This window comes from Esox lucius, chromosome 21, assembly GCF_011004845.1.
Source record: "Esox lucius isolate fEsoLuc1 chromosome 21, fEsoLuc1.pri, whole genome shotgun sequence".
In the NCBI taxonomy this organism is placed as follows: domain Eukaryota; kingdom Metazoa; phylum Chordata; class Actinopteri; order Esociformes; family Esocidae; genus Esox; species Esox lucius.
The window spans coordinates 22,429,415-22,448,548 of record NC_047589.1 but is presented as its reverse complement, the minus strand read 5'-3'; the positions used below and the strand labels follow the sequence as shown (position 1 = coordinate 22,448,548).

Below are 19,134 nucleotides of genomic sequence, written 5' to 3'. Positions count from 1 at the left end.
CGGTGTGAGTTTGAATCCAGCAAACAAACACCAGTTAATTTACAGTAGTTGGCTTGTGTGAGCTCACTGTGCCTCTTCCCTTAGGGCAGGGCTGTTCAACTCTGGTCTGAAGGGCCAATTTTTTATTTTTTTTCTTCATCTATTATTTCAGGATGGATTAAGTCCTGCTATCAGTTGAATGCAATTAACTTCCAAGTACAAAAATACAATAAATAAATATGAAATAAATCCCAAGAAAAACTGTGGAAAAAATGGATTACTTGGATGTAAGTACTCAATACAATGAGTACAGTTTAGCACAGTACTCACTGTACTGAATACAGTTTAGTCATTTACCACCAGAATACAATGCCAACTGGGACAAAGAAAGAGGAGTCACTCATGACACGAGAGATTGGCACAGTGATTGATAGTTCTATGCCTTACCTAACCTGAAGAACTAAACCACTAAACAGATCTTTGTCAGACAGCTCCGCCACCGGTAGCCAGCAGCTAGCCACATACCATAATATAACATGGCTAGTGACAGTCTGGCCGCTAATGTGAGCAGAAATGAGATGATCACTGACTTAAGAATATAAATACTTTATTCACATTATGATTATTCATATTATTTATTTTGGGATCTTGAGCACGTTTTTATTTACAGCAATAAACTTGTTGGTATATTTGAAAGAAATAACAAAACGAACACCTGTTCTCAGTTGAGGCTGGCATTTATCTGCACAAGTCACTTCACTTATACAGCGGAAACAGAACCCCCGAAATCACCTAGGGATTTCATATCAACAAAACAGACTGTGCAATCAGTGACACGAATCATGGATGCTACATGAACAATCAGTGCTGAACAGAACACAACCCCCACCTCTTAAAACTATTAATGAAAGGAGTTCATAAAGTCCTGAAGCTGAGGCAGGGCGGAGCCACTCAGGTCACAGTACAGGTGCCACAGCAACAACCACAGGTATTTGGGGGGTTGGCACTTAAACTCCAGGTTGGGCAAAGGGAGCCCATGCTGCCGGTAGTGAACCAGAACCGGGTGGCATCAATGGCAGAGTGAGGACATGCAGGGGGCGTGGCAGCACCAGTCGTCAGTCAGTTGAAAAGTTCCTGGGCCTAACTGCTGTTGTGACGTGGGGCAAACCACAAGGTCCAGAGCTTGTCTGCTCGATGTGGCCCTGGCACTCTGCAAAATCGATCACTTGGATTCCAGGAAGCCGTGCTTCTTTAAGGTTTTGTAGCGCTCCTGCTTTCTATGCTGTTGGGTTGTGTAAAGGCAGGTCTAGTACCAGAATCAACCTGGCAGGACAGACTGCAGTGGTAGAGCAGTAAGGGTTTACCAGGCCGTTCTAATGGGCTGGATCCCCTTGCTTTGGATGTAAGAGCTGAACTCGGGGGAAACCAGTTGAGGCAAACTCCACAATTTGCCACATCACCTACATTTCCTGGTGGTTGGATAAGATCTACATTCAGAGTGATCACACCCACACGCTTTGTCACGTCAGGTCTCTATCATAAACATCCAGAATATGTTCTGACTACGGTCCGTAGCACATGTCTGAAGGAAAATGGAGAGTCAGGACACCCATTTAACAACCCATTTGAAAGATGTCCACTTCACGACCTTAGTGCTTTGGGGTTTGATATTTAAACCAGAGGAAAGAGTCCCCTTTACTTGCCCTCCAACACCGCTTCCAGCAGCATCTGGTCTTCCATCCTGCTTAGCTTCAGAGGTAAAAATGTTCTGTAAAAAATAACTCATGATTATCTGATGTGGAGTGGAGCTTTATGTGAAACATTTATATTCCAAAATTAATAATTTATTTGAAAAATCTGTAAATTGCTACGCTAATGAAGCTAAAGAAAAACCTGCCCCGCTTGAAGAAAAAAAAAATAAAGTTTTTGATCAGTAGAAAATGCATCCTGCTACATTATCTGTCTCTATTACATGTTTGAACAATGAACCTGCATTTGGTCAATAGAAACCTGCCTGCTGCTTTTTTTTCATTTGGGGCACTGGGGTCATTTGTATTTGAACACTAAGATTAGAGATGGGGACTGACTACAGTCACCCAGGTGAGTGTAATCCAGCAGCTGAATCACAGTTTTGGACAACATGTGCGCTGCCCGGATTTGCCATTTGGTGAACTGATCTTGCAGGGCGTGAATCGACACCACTGAGAATGTGCAGTTTGAGTGATGCTGGAAGTTCTCGGATGGGGATTCATTCTTGTTTAACATAGCTGTGAACTGGAGAGGGTATCTGTGTGCCCGGACCACACCAACAAGCCATGGAATTTTAGCCATAATTCATGTGTTTTGGTGATAGATGACTTGTTTACAGGTTTTTGGCAATAAAACCTGTAAGTGACGATTACTTGACCTTATACTCTCGGCGGAGAAAGTGGCATAAGAATGTAAGAGGTTGACCTGGGAGAGTCTGGACAGCCTCATGACACTGTCTCTGTCCCTGTCTCTTAACTGTAACACATGGCTTTGCCAAAAACCTGCTTGATTCAGATGGATTGACAGGCATAATCAGCAGCACCTCAATAGGGCGGCGTGGCATGCTTACGATATGGAACGCATGAAACGTTTTCTAAATGAACACAATGTCATCCTGACATATTCTAAAGCAACAGTCCCTTCATTTGTCCGCGCAGCAATTGTCCCATTTCTTCTGGCGTGCTGGTGTAATTGCCTGTCAGAACAGCTAGTGATAACGTAATTCAGAGCGCCCTTCATCTTCTTTTCCATGTTTTGGAAGTATGATTGAAGATGTGATCAGTTTCTAAACATCTGACCAGTGGGATACTGTCAAGCGAATATGATTGTGATATTCAGTGGAGCAATTTAATCTCTTGGAGAGCAAATATTTAACTTTGGAATAAAGACAGTGCCTGCGGGCAGGGCCAGTTCTAGCCTTTTGGGGGCCCTAAGCAAAATTTGGGCCCTCTCCCCCCAAGTGGTCGGGAGCTCCTTAGCGGTCAGGGGCCCCAAGCGACCACTTAGGGCCCCTGACTGTGTGTAATTATATAGTGTGTAATTAAGATGTGTAATTATATGAAACAATAATTTATGTCTATATCTGGTAAAACAACACAGGAAATTGTTAATTATAAGTAGATTGAGTGGAGCATGAATTTCAGTAATGTTTGGTTTATGTTTTCAGGAAGTCACCCTCAAGAATTTAATCAGCGATATTTGACAGTAGAACGCCTTCCATGGTGATTTGAAATGTACTCTTTGTCTCATACTTATCTCAGTTAGCAGAATAACATATGTGTAGGATGACAGACTCATTGGCCTTCTTAAGGCAGCTGCCCTGCATATATAATATTACCAAATCAAGAGTTATTTCAGCGATATTGGTTAGAGCGTCCGACCAGTAACCTATGGTTTGTGAAATCAAATCCCAGAGTTGGTAAGATGAGTTGTTGCTCTGTACTTTAGCAAATCAGCTAACCTTAATTCTTCTCCATTCTCCATGTGCTGTATAGCTAATAGTATTTTGTTCAGTTAACATGCCGGGCAGGAATAAATAATTTTGACAATTGCAAGCATGGGTTTGGTGGACAACCTAATAACTTAGATGTAAACAATTGCTTTTCGCAATTAACACTGCATACTAAATTATAAGCCTACTGTGAAGAAAAATCTATGATATGGCAGGTTGACGGAAAATATAACTAGATCAATAGTTGGAACAATAACTAGCCAACTAGGGATTCTCATTCACAAAACTTGTTTTGGGGAAATAAGAGAGAGGTCTCACCAGACCATAAATATGTTATTATATTTAAAAAAAATCTAACAACCCCAAGGTTGCCTTGCTAGTTAGCTACAGCCAGGATGTCATCTCAGCAGTGGCAACAAGAAAAAAGTGATAAGCCTATGAATTTTTAAGAATAGTTTCAAGTGGATAGTCAAAGCTGAACATGAGCCAGCTGGGTAGCCTAGCTACATTCGAGAACAACCCATATAGGGAATATGGTCCGGTTTACAGATGATCTGCCAACGAAGACCCGACCGCCTGACTGCTGACAGTGTGCTGCCCAACAGCGTGCTGGCCGATGATTAATTGAGTATCAGCTTGCAGTTTGTCAGTTGATGGCGGTCCAACCACGGCAGGCTGCTGACACCGCGCCACTCACTAACCGGTAGGTTATTGCTAGTAGCGGTGGCTATAGCTAAACTACTTCACTGACCACAGCATTAAGCTAGCTGAAACATGTGGTCAAACAGGTAACGGGGGCACAGTTCCTGCATTATGACTGCAGTACATCAAACTTGCTTATGTCATCAGAATGTGCTGGAAAATACAGTAGGGTAGTTTGGGGTAAAATGCTCCCCCTAAGATCAATGTCTATTTACTGACACAGTAAATAAAGGTGTTGAAGATGGCAATGCTATGGGTCACATATTAAAGTAAAATAAATGGCTACAGTTGACAAATTACTTTGTATTTAATCTGATTTATTTTTTAGGAAAAGGCATTTCTTTTCAATTACTGGGGTAACTAACTGGGGTTACTAACCCCCCTCCATGGGGTTAGATGCCCCCTTGGGAATCTTATCAAAATAGAAGACAATGCCTTAGGTTTTTAAAGAATTGTCCCTGTTTAAACTAAACTTATTATAATTTAAATAAGGCAATATTTTAAATCCCAGCTGTCTTTAAAATGAGATTCAGAAGAAAAAGTTTTTAACAGTTGGCTGAGCAGATGTGATCATATAGAGGACATTTTTTGTTGATTAAGTCTAGTGGCAGCCAGAGGTGTTGAAAAAAATAATAGGCGTATTACCCTAGGGGGTGCATTGCCCCATGTTACCCTACATTACTCAAAGCAAGAAAAGTCAACTGAGTTAGCTGTTTCCTTGCATTATGGCGAGATGCATTTCAAGAGGTCTTTCATTAATTGTACTGTCCAAAGTAAAAATTCCCAAAACAGTTTTAGTTCTTAAATTCTTTGGTTTTTTGTCCCAGCTTAATTTGTTTCAACAATCTTTCAGCCCAGTTTAGCTGTATGCTATGTTAGCTTTGGCTAGCAGCATTGCAAATAGCTTAACTTTGCAAAATATTCACAAAATATGGCTACACAGACACACTTTCTTTCATTACAGTAACACATATATTTTTCCAGGTTATGAATATTTTGCCCAATTTCTCCTTTCCTAGCACAGGTATTGTCTGGATGTCAGTGATTGAGTGACCATATTGCTTGCTTTTTGGAGTCATCTAGGTAATGCCTGATATAGAGAACAACTTTCAGGAATACATAGAGATCTGGTCATTCAAGTCTTTGTTTTTACTGGGTTATTGCTGGATGTAGGCCTAGAGTACCTAATCTTGTTTCCAGACACTTCCACATGCAAAATGTATGGTGGATCAATGTGTCAAACATCACCTGTGTTAATTAATGCAGAATGACTGACAGACCATTCTGCTGCATTAGCTTAATCCGCTTAATCTACCAACCAGTCATCAACCACTTTTTGCTTCTATCCTCCATCCACCCTCTCCGCCCACCCTGACCAGTAGAAATGTGGGTTTTCCAAGGTTTTCAGCAGAAGTGGAAATAGATTTCTGTTACTGAAAAAAATTAACTGTGACACACCATCTTCCTTTCCACATTTACTGGATTAGTTGAACAGTGCAGTTTCACATGTTTCTTTCAACTCCTGCTACATTCGCCCACACCCCGTTCTGCTAGTTTTGCTCAGAAAACAACTCTGCACCAAATTACCATGAATTAGGCAGACAACTTTTAGGCTTATCCACTTGAACACAGAACACAACAAGGGTTGTGCATGGTCAGTCACAGCTCAGACTAAACACTTTTTGGAAGACAAGTGGTTGTCTGGCTTTGAAAATGATTTAAAAAAAGGTAACTCAATTGTTCTTATCTTATTCATGGCTTCTCCTCTGTCCCTTCTCAATTTTACCTTCACCACATTTGTTTTGACAGTTTTGTTCTTGAATAGTCATTAAGTTCCTGATTAAACTGTGATTGACTTGCTCGGCACGTCAGACGCAGTCGAGTGTTTAATGACTCTCCCTTGTCTTGCCTATTTTTCACCCGATAATTAGGTATATGGTAATGAATGGTACCTTGGTGACAAAAAGCGACGGGAGCCAATCAAAATGACACCTGAAACATCCGATTGACTGGCACCTCCTTGGTGGCCTGGGTTGTTCAATAGGCACCAAACTAAAGAAAATGCATTGAAACAGGAGAGGGGCTACTGGGGCTAATAAGAAACTCTTACCTTTGTTTTCCAAAGCAAAAACATTTAAAAATGTTTTCTGTTGTGCGCTCGAACGAACGCAATGCCCCAGCACCTCAGTGTCCTTGCCTAGGCTGTCTCGAAGGGATGACACTTAACAAACAACAAAATCCTTGAGAGCCTGCAGAAATGAAGTCAAGGCCTCTGGGACTGAGTTCCTCCATCAGCATGCAGAGAGCATTACTTCATTGGTATGAAGGGGCCAGATGGAACGCTGAGGTATAATGGTGCAATAACAGAGAATTGCACTTGAGGCAAAGATGTTACAGGAATGTCTATGATGTTTACACGATATTAGTTAAAGGTTTGGCTCCTTTACATGAGCTTGGTTCGTTTGGGAGTCTAAGACACTAAACGAAACTCCTCCATTAATTGATGGATCACGGTTTGCAATTTCTTAAACATGTCAACTTTATATGTATGTATTTGGGCATTTTATGCTTCATTTGATAGACAGTGGTGAAAGATGGAGTTCTAATGGGCACTGAAGTAGCTGCTTGGAACACTGGACCATCCTAGGCCACATAAATTCATAAACTCTGTGTGTTGGAATTCAAAGGTTCAAACAGGAGCACTAACTTTTTGTTTTTTATTTTGTCACTGATCTTACATCAGAAAGTCAAGAGATAAGAATTAGACTATGGCAGATCGACTTTAGTGGATAGACCTTACTGAAATACGCTGTAGTGACTAGACTGTGGTGAATGGACTGTAGTGAGTAGAAACAGACTGTAGTGAATAGAGTGAATACATTTTTAAATAGACGAAAGTGAAAATACTTAAAATGTTGTAACTCTAGTGAATAAACTGATAAATAGACTGTCGTCTGTAATGAATAAATTGTGGTTAATAGACTAAGGAAAATAATACACTGTAGTGGGTACACTATGAATAATAATGTAGTGAATAGATTGTAGTGAATATAATGTATTGAAAACACTGAAGTGAATATATGGTAATTAATAAATACACAGTAGTGAATAGCTTGTAATGAATACACTTTTGTGAATATATTGTAATGAATACACTGTAGTGTATATATTGTAGTTAATACACTATAGTGAATATATTGTAGTGAATACACTGTAGTGTATATATTGTAGTGAATACAATATAGGGAATATATTGTAGTGAATACACTGTAGTGTAAATATTGTAGTGAATACACTATAGTGTATATATTGTAGTGAATAGACTTAAGTGTATGTATTGTAGTGAATACACTATAGGATATATATTGTAGTGAATACTCTTTAGTGTATATAGTGTAGTGAATACACTATAGTGTATACACTCACCTAAAGGATTATTAGGAACACCTGTTAAATTTCTCATTAATGCAATTATCTAATCAACCAATCACATGGCAGTTGCTTCAATGCATTTAAGGGTGTGGTCCTGGTCAAGACAATCTCCTGAACTCCAAACTGAATGTCAGAATGGGAAAGAAAGGTGATTTAAGCAATTTTGAGCATGGCATGGTTGTTGGTGCCAGACGGGCCGGTCTGAGTATTTCACAATCTGCTCAGTTACTGGGATTTTCACGCACAACCATTTCTAGGGTTTACAAAGAATGGTGTGAAAAGGGAAAAACATCCAGTATGCGGCAGTCCTGTGAGCGAAAATGTCTTGTTGATGCTAGAGGTCAGAGGAGAATGGGCCGACTGATTCAAGCTGATAGAAGAGCAACTTTGACTGAAATAACCACTCATTACAACCGAGGTATGCAGCAAAGCATTTGTGAAGCCACAACACGCACAACCTTGAGGCGGATGGGCTACAACAGCAGAAGACCCCACTGGGTACCACTCATCTCCACTACAAATAGGAAAAAGAGGCTACAATTTGCACAAGCTCACCAAAATTGGACAGTTGAAGACTGGAAGAATGTTGCCTGGTCTGATGAGTCTCGATTTCTGTTGAGACATTCAGATGGTAATGTCAGAATTGGGTGTAAACAGAATGAGAACATGGATCCATCATGCCTTGTTACCACTGTGCAGGCTGGTGGTGGTGGTGTAATGGTGTGGGGGATGTTTTCTTGGCACACTTTAGGCCACTTCGTGCCAATTGGGCATCGTTTAAATGCCACAGCCTACCTGAGCATTGTTTCTGACCATGTCCATCTCTTTATGACCACCATGTACCCGTCCTCTGATGGCTACTTCCAGCAGGATAATGCACCATGTCACAAAGCTCGAATCATTTCAAATTGGTTTCTTGAACATGAGTTCACTGTACTGAAATGGCCCCCACAGTCACCAGATCTCAACCCAATAGAGCATCTTTGGGATTGCAATACGCCCTGGCTGTGCATCCCACAACTCTCCATCAACTGCAAGATGCTATCCTATCAATAAGGGCCAACATTTCTAAAGAATGCTTTCAGCACCTTGTTGAATCAATGCCACGTGGAATTAAGGCAGTTCTGAAGGCGAAAGGGGGTCAAACACTGTATTAGTAAGGTGTTCCTAAAAATCCTTTAGTTAAGTGTATATTATAGTGAATAGGTTGTAGTGAATATGCTGTACTGAATAGATTGTAATGGATACGCTGTACTGAATAGATTATATAAGGAATAGCATATTAAATGCCCCACCCTTGTTAGTTTGGCTCAAGGCCAGCTCAGACAAAACATTGGTCTCAGTAGAATAGATAAATTGCAATTATGATTTAATTATCATTTTAAAGTCTGTTCTTTGTGTGTGTTATAATTGTCTTGGAATGTTTGTGTTTATTATTACCCTAATGGCTGATATTTATTCACTTAATATTTGCTTTTAAGGACCTAGTTTGTAAGTGTATTTTATCCTAGTTATACAAATACTACTGATATGACTAAATCAGTTATATTCATAAGAATATACTATATGCATGAATTTTTTATTCATACATTTTTTATATGTTTCATCAAAAGCAGCGGTGATTTAAATGTTTCATTCTTCCATGTTGACTGGAGAGTGTCTCAATGAGGGAGGGATATGTAAAACAGCCCAAATGTCCTTTTCACAAAAATACACTTGTGAAACACTTGTACACCTGTGCTTGAAACTGGGAAAATGACATGCACCCCCGCATTTGATGATCCAGTACAAAATGTGTACATTTCCACAAGGCAAAACACACCCTGTAGAATGTATGTTTATCATCACAGATTAAAAGACACGATGCTAAAGTTATTTTGAGAGTACTTACGGTCATTAGTCTGACTTGTGAGATGCTGGCATCACCATGAAGAACTGTTGTGTCAGTTGGAGTAATGTTGGCTTTCTTGGGAAATGCATCAAACACTAAACCGACTTTTGGAGTCTGTGCCACTCAGCCACCACTTTCAATTGTGTGGTTCCATCAGAGTGCTAAGTCGACCAGCAACCTTCCACCCCCCATTACGTTTCATCTCAACATACACTCACCTAAAGGATTATTAGGAACACCTGTTAAATTTCTCATTAATGCAATTATCAAATCAACCAATCACATGGCAGTTGCTTCAATGCATTTAGGGGTGTGGTCCTGGTCAAGACAATCTCCTGAACTCCAAACTGAATGTCAGAATGGGAAAGAAAGGTGATTTAAGCAATTTTGAGCGTGGCATGGTTGTTGGTGCCAGACGTGCCGGTCTGAGTATTTCACAATCTGCTCAGGTACTGGGATTTTCACACACAACCATTTCTAGGGTTTACAAAGAATGGTGTGAAAAGGGAAAAACATCCAGTATGCGGCAGTCCTGTGGGCGAAAATGCCTTGTTGATGCTAGAGGTCAGAGGAGAATGGGCCGACTGATTCAAGCTGATAGAAGAGCAACTTTGACTGAAATAACCACTCATTACAACCGAGGTATGCAGCAAAGCATTTGTGAAGCCACAACACGCACAACCTTGAGGCGGATGGGCTACAACAGCAGAAGACCCCACTGGGTACCACTCATCTCCACTACAAATAGGAAAAAGAGGCTACAATTTGCACAAGCTCACCAAAATTGGACAGTTGAAGACTGGAAGAATGTTGCCTGGTCTGATGAGTCTCGATTTCTGTTGAGACATTCAGATGGTAATGTCAGAATTGGGTGTAAACAGAATGAGAACATGGATCCATCATGCCTTGTTACCACTGTGCAGGCTGGTGGTGGTGGTGTAATGGTGTGGGGGATGTTTTCTTGGCACACTTTAGGCCACTTCGTGCCAATTGGGCATCGTTTAAATGCCACAGCCTACCTGAGCATTGTTTCTGACCATGTCCATCTCTTTATGACCACCATGTACCCGTCCTCTGATGGCTACTTCCAGCAGGATAATGCACCATGTCACAAAGCTCGAATCATTTCAAATTGGTTTCTTGAACATGACAATGAGTTCACTGTACTGAAATGGCACCCACAGTCACCAGATCTCAACCCAATAGAGCATCTTTGGGATGTGGTGGAACGGGAGCTTCGTGCCCTGGATGTGCATCCCACAAATCTCCATCAACTGCAAGATGCTATCCTATCAATATGGGCCAACATTTGTAAAGAATGCTTTCAGCACCTTGTTGAATCAATGCCACGTGGAATTAAGGCAGTTCGAAAAGGGGTCAAACACAGTATTAGTATGGTGTTCCTAATAATCCTTTAGGTGAGTGTATGTCTTTTCAGGCCCCCCCAGATGGGTTAGCAGGGGGGCTAAGAGGAAACAGCCAACCCTTTACCCACTGTCCTCTTTGAGTGTGATGATGAGATGACAGTCAGAAGGCTGACCCTGGCCAAACAAATAATTCAAACCCAGATCTATCAGACTCCATCACCAGGCCATTAATAAAGTCTAGTTTGCCAATGCGTGCTGTGGGCTTCTGGGACGGTGTCCCGGGTGGTCAGTGATATAATGTCTTCACTTTGACAAGTCAAATCACCACATCAAAGGAAAGGGTCCCATGTAGCTCAGTTGGTTTGAGCATGGTGCTTGTAATGCCAGGGTTGTGGATTGCATTCACCCGAGGCTAGTGAGAAAATCAATGCACTTATTGCTGTTGGTGGAAAAATGCATTGAAACTACAATGAGCTCAACACTATTTTACCTGGTTTTATTTTGGGGGTGTTTTTAGGCTTGATTTGGCAGATACAATGATAGAGGGGAGGTTTTGCCAGGCAGACGTGAACCCTCTGTACTGGAGCCCTCAGACTAGACTGCTGAACCACATGAGTCCAACCACCAATTATTTTGACCACTTCAACACTGATCATAATTGCATTTTTGTGAACATTGTTTAAATAATGGATATGGAAAATCGAAATATGCCAATCTGAATGAATGGGAGTGGCCCCAGATGGCCCCTACAGCGTCCATAACAGCCTGAAGGTCAGGATTCAGGTTCTCTGATTCATAATGACAATAGACAGACATTATTGGTTTTGTGTGTTGTTGTCCGCCGCGGTGAAAGAGAGGAGGGACAATGGATTGGTCTCGGTGTGTACATGCGTACATGCGTCACGTGAGTGGTATCTAAGATACAGAATGCCACTGATTGGCCAGTTGGTAGCGCAATATGAAGTTACTGATAATGCACATTTTGGAATGCCACACCCCGTTAATAAAAGTCAATAAAATATTACTTCTCAGGGGGACAGTTTCTTTTTTGCCTTGTTGACACTGGTTGTAGGTAGTAGATGTGCCATGTAGAAGGGTGTCTTCGTTATATGCACATTAAACACCAACCTGGAAGTGCAATTAGCTTTGCTTTTGTACATAATTGTAATACAACCTTGTTAAGTGTCAGCAGCTGCCTATGTATGAAGTGCTTACTGGGAGCTGTATATGAGAGCTGTACAGCTATTGCAATCTGTTTACAAGACTGTATGTGTAGCTCAAATAAAAGCACAAACTTTAACTGCTGCTACGATATGAGAGTCCAATGCCCAGCCCCAATTTCAGGGGTGGGTGGGAAAAGCCCATGTGTAGGACCATCAAATTGGCATGTTATGATCATACACACTCCCATAGAGGAAGGTTATGTATTTATATGAAAAGAAATGTAGATGTAGGGCCACACCATGTACGCAGTTCAGAAGTAAAATGTACTGAAGAAGTCAGTAAAATGTACCTCAAGGTCAGTTTCTAGTGTGTGATAGCGCCCGTTTTGATTTGAACCTTTCCATTGCAGGAGAGGGGCATTTTGCACACACTGTATAATTCTACACCACTATCATCAATCTCAGGGTCGTGTTTTGTCTGTCATAAGGTGGGCATCCTTGGCTATCCCAGAATTCCGTGCTGCCTGGTGTTCAGTGTAGCACTAGCAAGCTAGTTTGGCTACTGCAGGCAGTGGAAGGATGACATAGGGATACTTTACCGGTGTAATCAGTCAAAGCCAGGAGAAACTGCACCTTAGACTACGGATCTTGGAGGACACGGGATACCCGGTAAAACGACACTAACTGCTGATTTCAGAAAGGTGTGTTATATGTTTAATTCAGAAACTGCACGTTCATGTGAAAAGAGGAAAAGTAGTTTCATTATCGATGTTTGCATCTGAAAATGTGACGTGCGGCGGTGCATCATTTACAGTAGATGACGAGGCGAATCCCTTGCAAAAAAATATTGCTCAGGTGTAGGGTTACAGTTAGCATCAAGACAAATAGAGCTATGCACTCTAATATTTCTAGACAGTATCCCACACTTATTTAATAAGTGGGTTTTTTCTGCGTTGGCTACTGCAACCTAATATATATGATTTTCCACTGCATGCTGAATCATGCTCATGTGGTCAAAACGCTTGTTCTGTTGAGGAAAAGGGTATTGTGTTTTATCGAAGATAATAATCTGTGGTGTAATTATTGCATTACGCCTGGATTATTGCTGATCTATGGAAAAGTTTGCCGTTATAATCTTTTGGTGGAGCTGTGCGCTTTAGGCTGCACTTCACAGTTGCGGTTTGCGTTTAAGTCTATCCGTTTTGAATTTGTAGACTTGTATGTCCTGCATGACAATTATGACTTGCAATCCCGAAGTTACTGTCTCGGTTTTCGGGATGTGCTTCTGCAATGCGGTGGGTGTGGCTTGGCTGTTCGTGGATGGAGAGAGCAGAGAGCGTCTCTCCGGCCGCTTTGCCCGGGTTTGTACGTCTGATGGGGCGTTTTTCCGACCACGTCATGGTTAGAAAGTGGGAGCACATGCCACAGACACAGGTTGTGATGCATTTTGTAAGATGGGTCCGAAAATGTAGCAGTACTGGTCCATGGTTAACTGTGTTTTTGATAGTGTTTTGGTCTAATCTGTTATCACTGGACACCGGAAATTTATTTCGAAAATTAAGCCTATTCAGGTAACCTAAAGGCAGGCTGCTACATAATGAAATACCATTATTGATTTAAAATTAGCAGGGTGTTATGACAATGTCTGCACCCTTCTTTTAATATAGTGATAGGCCTACCTTGAATTTTGTTTTGCCATTCTTGTGTCCATACAAATGTGTTCTCTTTCCAAATAGCCCTAGCACAGTGATTACCATGGCTTATTTTATGAGTGCAGCATAGGAGTGTTGTGTTGTTGACCACGCCTCAGAAGGCCGGTCAATCTCCCTGTTGATGCTTAACAATGCTTGTATCTATTCTCTCAGATTTAGATTCAGAATTTCTTAACTAAAAGGTGCATAGTTTACCTTATCTTGGCTCGAGCTTAGTGGTCAAGCACCCCAGTCCTCAGTGTTAGCGGAATAGCTTTGAGTTTAAGGTTAGATCATTTTCAGCTGTTTAAAGCTTTGAATAGTAAGAGGTAGCATAACTGTTTTGCAGCTGGCGATGTCATGATGAGATTTAAGCCTTATAGTATAGAGCTCTTCAATCATATTGGTGTTTAAACCTTGTATAGAGCTTTTCAATCAATCAGTGGATCGCCTCCATTTCGTAATGGTGTTTCAACCTTGTATAGCCTAGAGCTATTCAATCAATCAGTGGATCGCCTCCATTTCACAATGGTGTTTCAACCTTGTTAAGAACTCTTCAATCAATCAGTGGATCGCTTCAGTTTTATAATGGTGTTTAATCCCTGTATACTGCTCTTCAGTTAATCAGTGGATCGGTTCCATTTTGTTACGGGGTTTAACCTTGTGTAGAGCTCTTCAGTCAATCTGTGCATCAGTTCAATGTTTCTCATTGACTTGTCACATCCTCATGTCTGACGGACGGCTCAAGGTGCTTACATGCTGACCACAGTGTATCACACCCATACTGCAAATGTGCAGAGGGAGAGTAAAAAACACAAGAGCTCCTACCATAACCAAGAGTCAAAGGTATCTAAGGTGTTCTGTATTCTGTGGAGGAACAGTGGACCTGTTTGACTGGAATGGACTTCTCAGTCTGTGGGCCACTGTGTTCATCTCTTATTATGTTCCTGTCCACATTTTTCATTTCTTTGATTATGTTATATTTTCCAATGCTGGATGATTTCCAGCATGAGCTTAGTGTGACTGTGTACAGTTGGTAACTCTGGCAGCGGGTAGCCTAGTAAAAGTTGGGACAATTGCCACAAGGTTGCCAGTTTGAATCCCCCAGCCGACTAGGTGGGGAAAATATATCTGGCGACGTGCCCTTGAGCAATGTGCTTTTCCTTAACTGGCTCTCATGCCGGCTTGCCCCCGACAAGTTCATGTCTCAGGATGGAGTTGGGATGTATGAAACAGAGAATGGTAATTTCACACCTACATACTTGCACAACACGTGGAACAGCAGGAATTTATGCACCCCATATTTGACATTGTTTAATCAGTCTGCTGCATCTGGGTCGCTGGCTTTTGGCCTCCGTCAAGGGTTTCAATCACTGTATCTAGGCTACGCTGATAGGAACAAATCACAGAGCAGCAGCCCATTTAGAGCCTCATAGGAAGTAAGGTAATACGAAGGGGGATTTCTATCAATAGCAGAGTGAAGCTGTTGGTTTTTTGCAGTATGGTTTATGATTTTCTAAGCGTTTAAGACTGCCTTTATGCAGTCCAAATATACACTCACTTTGTTACCGCATGGAGATCAGTTTACAAGAGCATGCATGTTTTATGTAAATAGGGGAAGTGGAGTTTGTTATATGGACTTGTTTGCAAATCAAGGAGGCGTGTTTTAGCATTGTTACAGAACCATGGACAGCGTCACAGGCTTTGAATAGACAATCCGGACAGTTTCAACTCCTACAGCATTGCTTCAGGCCTGTTATTCACTTTACTGAAGGGATACTGAAGGTCAGTCAGGAAGCCTGCTATTGCTTTGTCATCAGGATAATCTAATGTCATTCAAACAGATCTTTCTGTGGCCTGGTGTGATCTAGCGGGTTAAGTTGCTCTCCTGGTGTATGTGCAGTGCTGCAGCATGGGTTAAACCCGATCCCAGCAGTCCTTTAGTACTCAATTATTCTGAAAATGTATTTATTAAACCCTGCCGGTCCTTTACCTAATAGTCTATGCAGTGAACCCTGAGCAGTTTAAAGGATTTTAAGTCTTGAGTATATAGAGGTTTGGTAGTAGTAGATTTTATGTTCCTAAAAAGTATTGTACTATTTTTTTTTAGATCTCAGTCAGTTTGCTGCAGCATCTCATGAGGCGTTGGAATTATTTTGTGACCCCAATCAAAGTTCCCCAGCCCCTGGGTCCCAGTGAACAGATCCTCTTCATACTGTGGTTGTCCGGATCGGGTGTGTTAGTGGATCTAAGGGTAGTTGTGGATCTTGGGGTATTAGTTTAATCTGGGGGTATCTAGTGGTTCTGGGCCTATGTATCTTGGGGTATGTAGTGGATGTATTAGTGTAATCTGAGGGTATCTAATGGATCAAGGGGTATCTAGTGGATCTGGGGGTATTATTGTAATCTGGGGGTATCTAGTGGATCTGGGGGTATTAATGTAATCTGGGGGTAGCTAGTTGATCTGGGGGTATCTAGTGGATCTGGGGGTATTAGTGTAATCTGGGGGTATCTAGTGGATCTGGGGATATTAGTGTAATCGGAGGGTATCTAGTGGATCAGGGGGTATTAGTGTAATCTGGGGGTATCTAGTGGATCTGGGGGTATTAGTGTAATCGGAGGTTATCTAGTGGATCAGGGGTTATCTAATGGATCTGGGGGTATCTAGTGGATCTGGGGGTATTAGTGTAATCGGAGGGTATCTAGTGGATCAGGGGGTATTAGTGTAATCTGGGGGTATCTAGTGGATCTGGGGGTATTAGTGTAATCGGAGGTTATCTAGTGGATCAGGGGTTATCTAATGGATCTGGGGGTATATAGTGGATCTGGGGGTATTAGTGTAATCTGAGGGTATCTAGTGGATCTGGGGTTATCTAGTGGATCTGGGGGTATTTGTGTGATCTGGGGGTATCTAGTGGATTTGGGGGTATCTAGTGGATATGGGGGTATTAGTGTAATCTGAGGGTATTTATTGGATCAGGGGGTATTAGTGTAATCTGGGGTTATCCAGTGGTTCTGGGTGTATTAGTGGAATTTCTATATTGAAAATATTTGTATTATTTTCGTCTTTTGATTTTAATGATGTATATGCAGTCAGTAATGCATGTGGCTTGGGATAAGTGTGTCTGCCAAGTGACTGAAATATAAATGTGTAATCTTTATCTTTACCAGGTGAGTGCACTAAGATGGACCTAATTTAATAGGCTTTTTCTCATTAGTTGAATGGTATGGAAAGGCATTCAGATTCTTATATAATAAGACTGTTCTGATCAATGAATAAAGTCATCAATATTATGCAACATGAAAGGTCTGGTATTACAGTGTTGCCCTTGTTTTCTTTTACTTCAAAGGGGCCCAGATGATTGGAAAAAAGTTAGATAGTCGCTGACTCTTAATAAGGTCTCTTAATGTTTTGTTAAAATGAATGGAGAGATAGTTGATGAATGATCGTCTAGTTTCCAAGCACTGGACTTATTTCTCATTAATGAGCTGACTTCTTGTGTGTCCACCTACATTGGACAATCAAAGCCTTTTAAAGGTGGACATTCAGGCATGTTAGGCTTTATTTGCCAGGAAAGTAGTGGAAGATGCAGAAAGGGCAGTAGGTTGGATTTGACATCACTACTGCAGTTCTGCTGAACAATCCAAGGCAAAATAAAAATAAATTGGGATGATTTAACTGCTAAGCGTAACTCTCCACAAACATATTCACGCGACTTCCGATTACGCACATTTACATCACATTTCCAAAAGCTTTTAAAGCAATTACCTGCACTCCAGATCATCAAATCAGCCAGTGGATGGCATGGGCAGACCTTTCCAGAACACTTCCGCCTGTACTGTCATGTCAAAGTTTATATTTGCCTCACGTTGCTCATGGTTTATTAGGTGAATATATATATTTTTAGGGGTTTTTGTACAGGTTTTGAGTGTTCACGGTTCTGGAAATTTTGGCTGAATCTGGCAACACTTCCCTGCGCTCAGACTCACATCCATTGCCATAGTTATCTGATGAACCTAGACATAGAAATGCATTATACATTTTGAACACCTAAATTGATAATGCAGTTTATATACACTGTACTTTTTCTAACTACCTAGCCTGTCTAAAGAGAACGCTGCAGTGTGGGATTTGTAGTCAGCATGAGTCTCACATTATTTAGTGATGATGATGTAGTGAGTATACCTTAGGAATGGGAGGTTTTGGGTGGATCACCCCTTTACATTTTAAAATACCATATAGTAGAGTGACACAGGTCATTTGAGGCCATACCAAGAGCACCTTTCCAATATCAGTGGTTCCCTCAAGACCTTTTGTCACTCGTCCTGGCGTTACTTCGATTATGATGCATGGCTGTCTGCTACACCCGCCATTGTCTGCTCCGTTATTTGATGGTTGTGACAACACAGATGTGTTGAACACTGCCCGTTATGTCCTCCAGTCTCCCTGGGAGGACGTCCCTTGTGAAAAAGTGTGCCTTCAGTGGAGTGCACGTAATATCGCCCTCCTCTCCTCCTCCGGGGCGGTCTGGCTCCTGGATGGTTAGGTTGAGAGGCTCTTTGGTGAATAGGACCAGCTGCAACGGTGAACTGGGTAATTGGTTCGAGCAGCTCACTGGACTGAGTCGGCCCACCAACTCTATTAGTGTAAGAGAGAGATAGAGCAAGACGCGACGCAGTGGAAGAAAGCAATGCAATCAGATTGAAGGAGACACTTTAATACTTTGGGAGTAGTTTAAGGGAGAAGCATAAGGTGCAGGAAGCCAGCGTAAGATCAAATCCAATTTGAAGAGGACATCCGTTATTATGTTCTGGGCTTTAAATAGAGATCGAAGAAGAAAGGTTAAAATGATATCTAGTCAGAGGACAGCAGATACAATGGGTGGCAGAGTCAAAGGTGATACTGGCTTGTGTTTAAAGCTAGAGGATATTTCTGGGTTCAAATATAGCTTGTTCTTTAAGATAATTTGAGCGTTTGACCGTGTCTGCCTAGGGTGTGCGAAAATGGATAGGGTTTGCACATTGAGACTAATCTGTTTGGCCATACGAGCTCAATCCACCATAGCCAAAGTGTTTAAAAACAAACACCATTTGAGACCAGTTCTGACTAGAAGAGCGACCATTGTTTGATCACATTCTCTGTAGGACAGTCCCACAGGTCCTTACTGGATCAGGACTCTCTGGATACGTTAGCCGGGTGTCAGAAAAGGTCAGCGACGCCATGTTTTTTGACAGCTGTCTGCGTTACAGCTGTGAGCGTTGAGAAGGCTCAGTGAATATCGTTTAGCTTGGCTGAGTGTAACAGATACCCAGCACACCAAGGCATTCTCTGCACAGCTGTGCCAAACCCGGACTGTGTTGGCAGCCCTGCTAATTATAGAGCCCAGCGGATAGAGAAAGATACAGACGGTGGGGAGGAAATGGGGGT

General features: G+C 41.6%; 1 protein-coding gene across 12 annotated transcripts in view; it reads left to right on the top strand.

Annotated features, from left to right (window-relative positions):
- epb41l3a (erythrocyte membrane protein band 4.1-like 3a) overlaps window positions 1-19,134 on the top strand; it is a 65,212-nt gene that overhangs the window by 9,399 nt on the left and 36,679 nt on the right. For 9 of the 12 annotated variants that reach the window (XM_034289222.1, XM_034289218.1, XM_034289221.1 and 6 more), the window contains exon 1: window positions 12,561-12,716. The exons of 2 other annotated variants lie outside the window; for them this stretch is intronic. The gene's annotated coding sequence lies outside the window, so the exon portion shown is untranslated. Of the gene's footprint in view, window positions 1-12,560; window positions 12,717-19,134 lie in introns of those variants that run through there. One more of the 12 variants, XM_034289213.1, reaches the window with a different exon arrangement.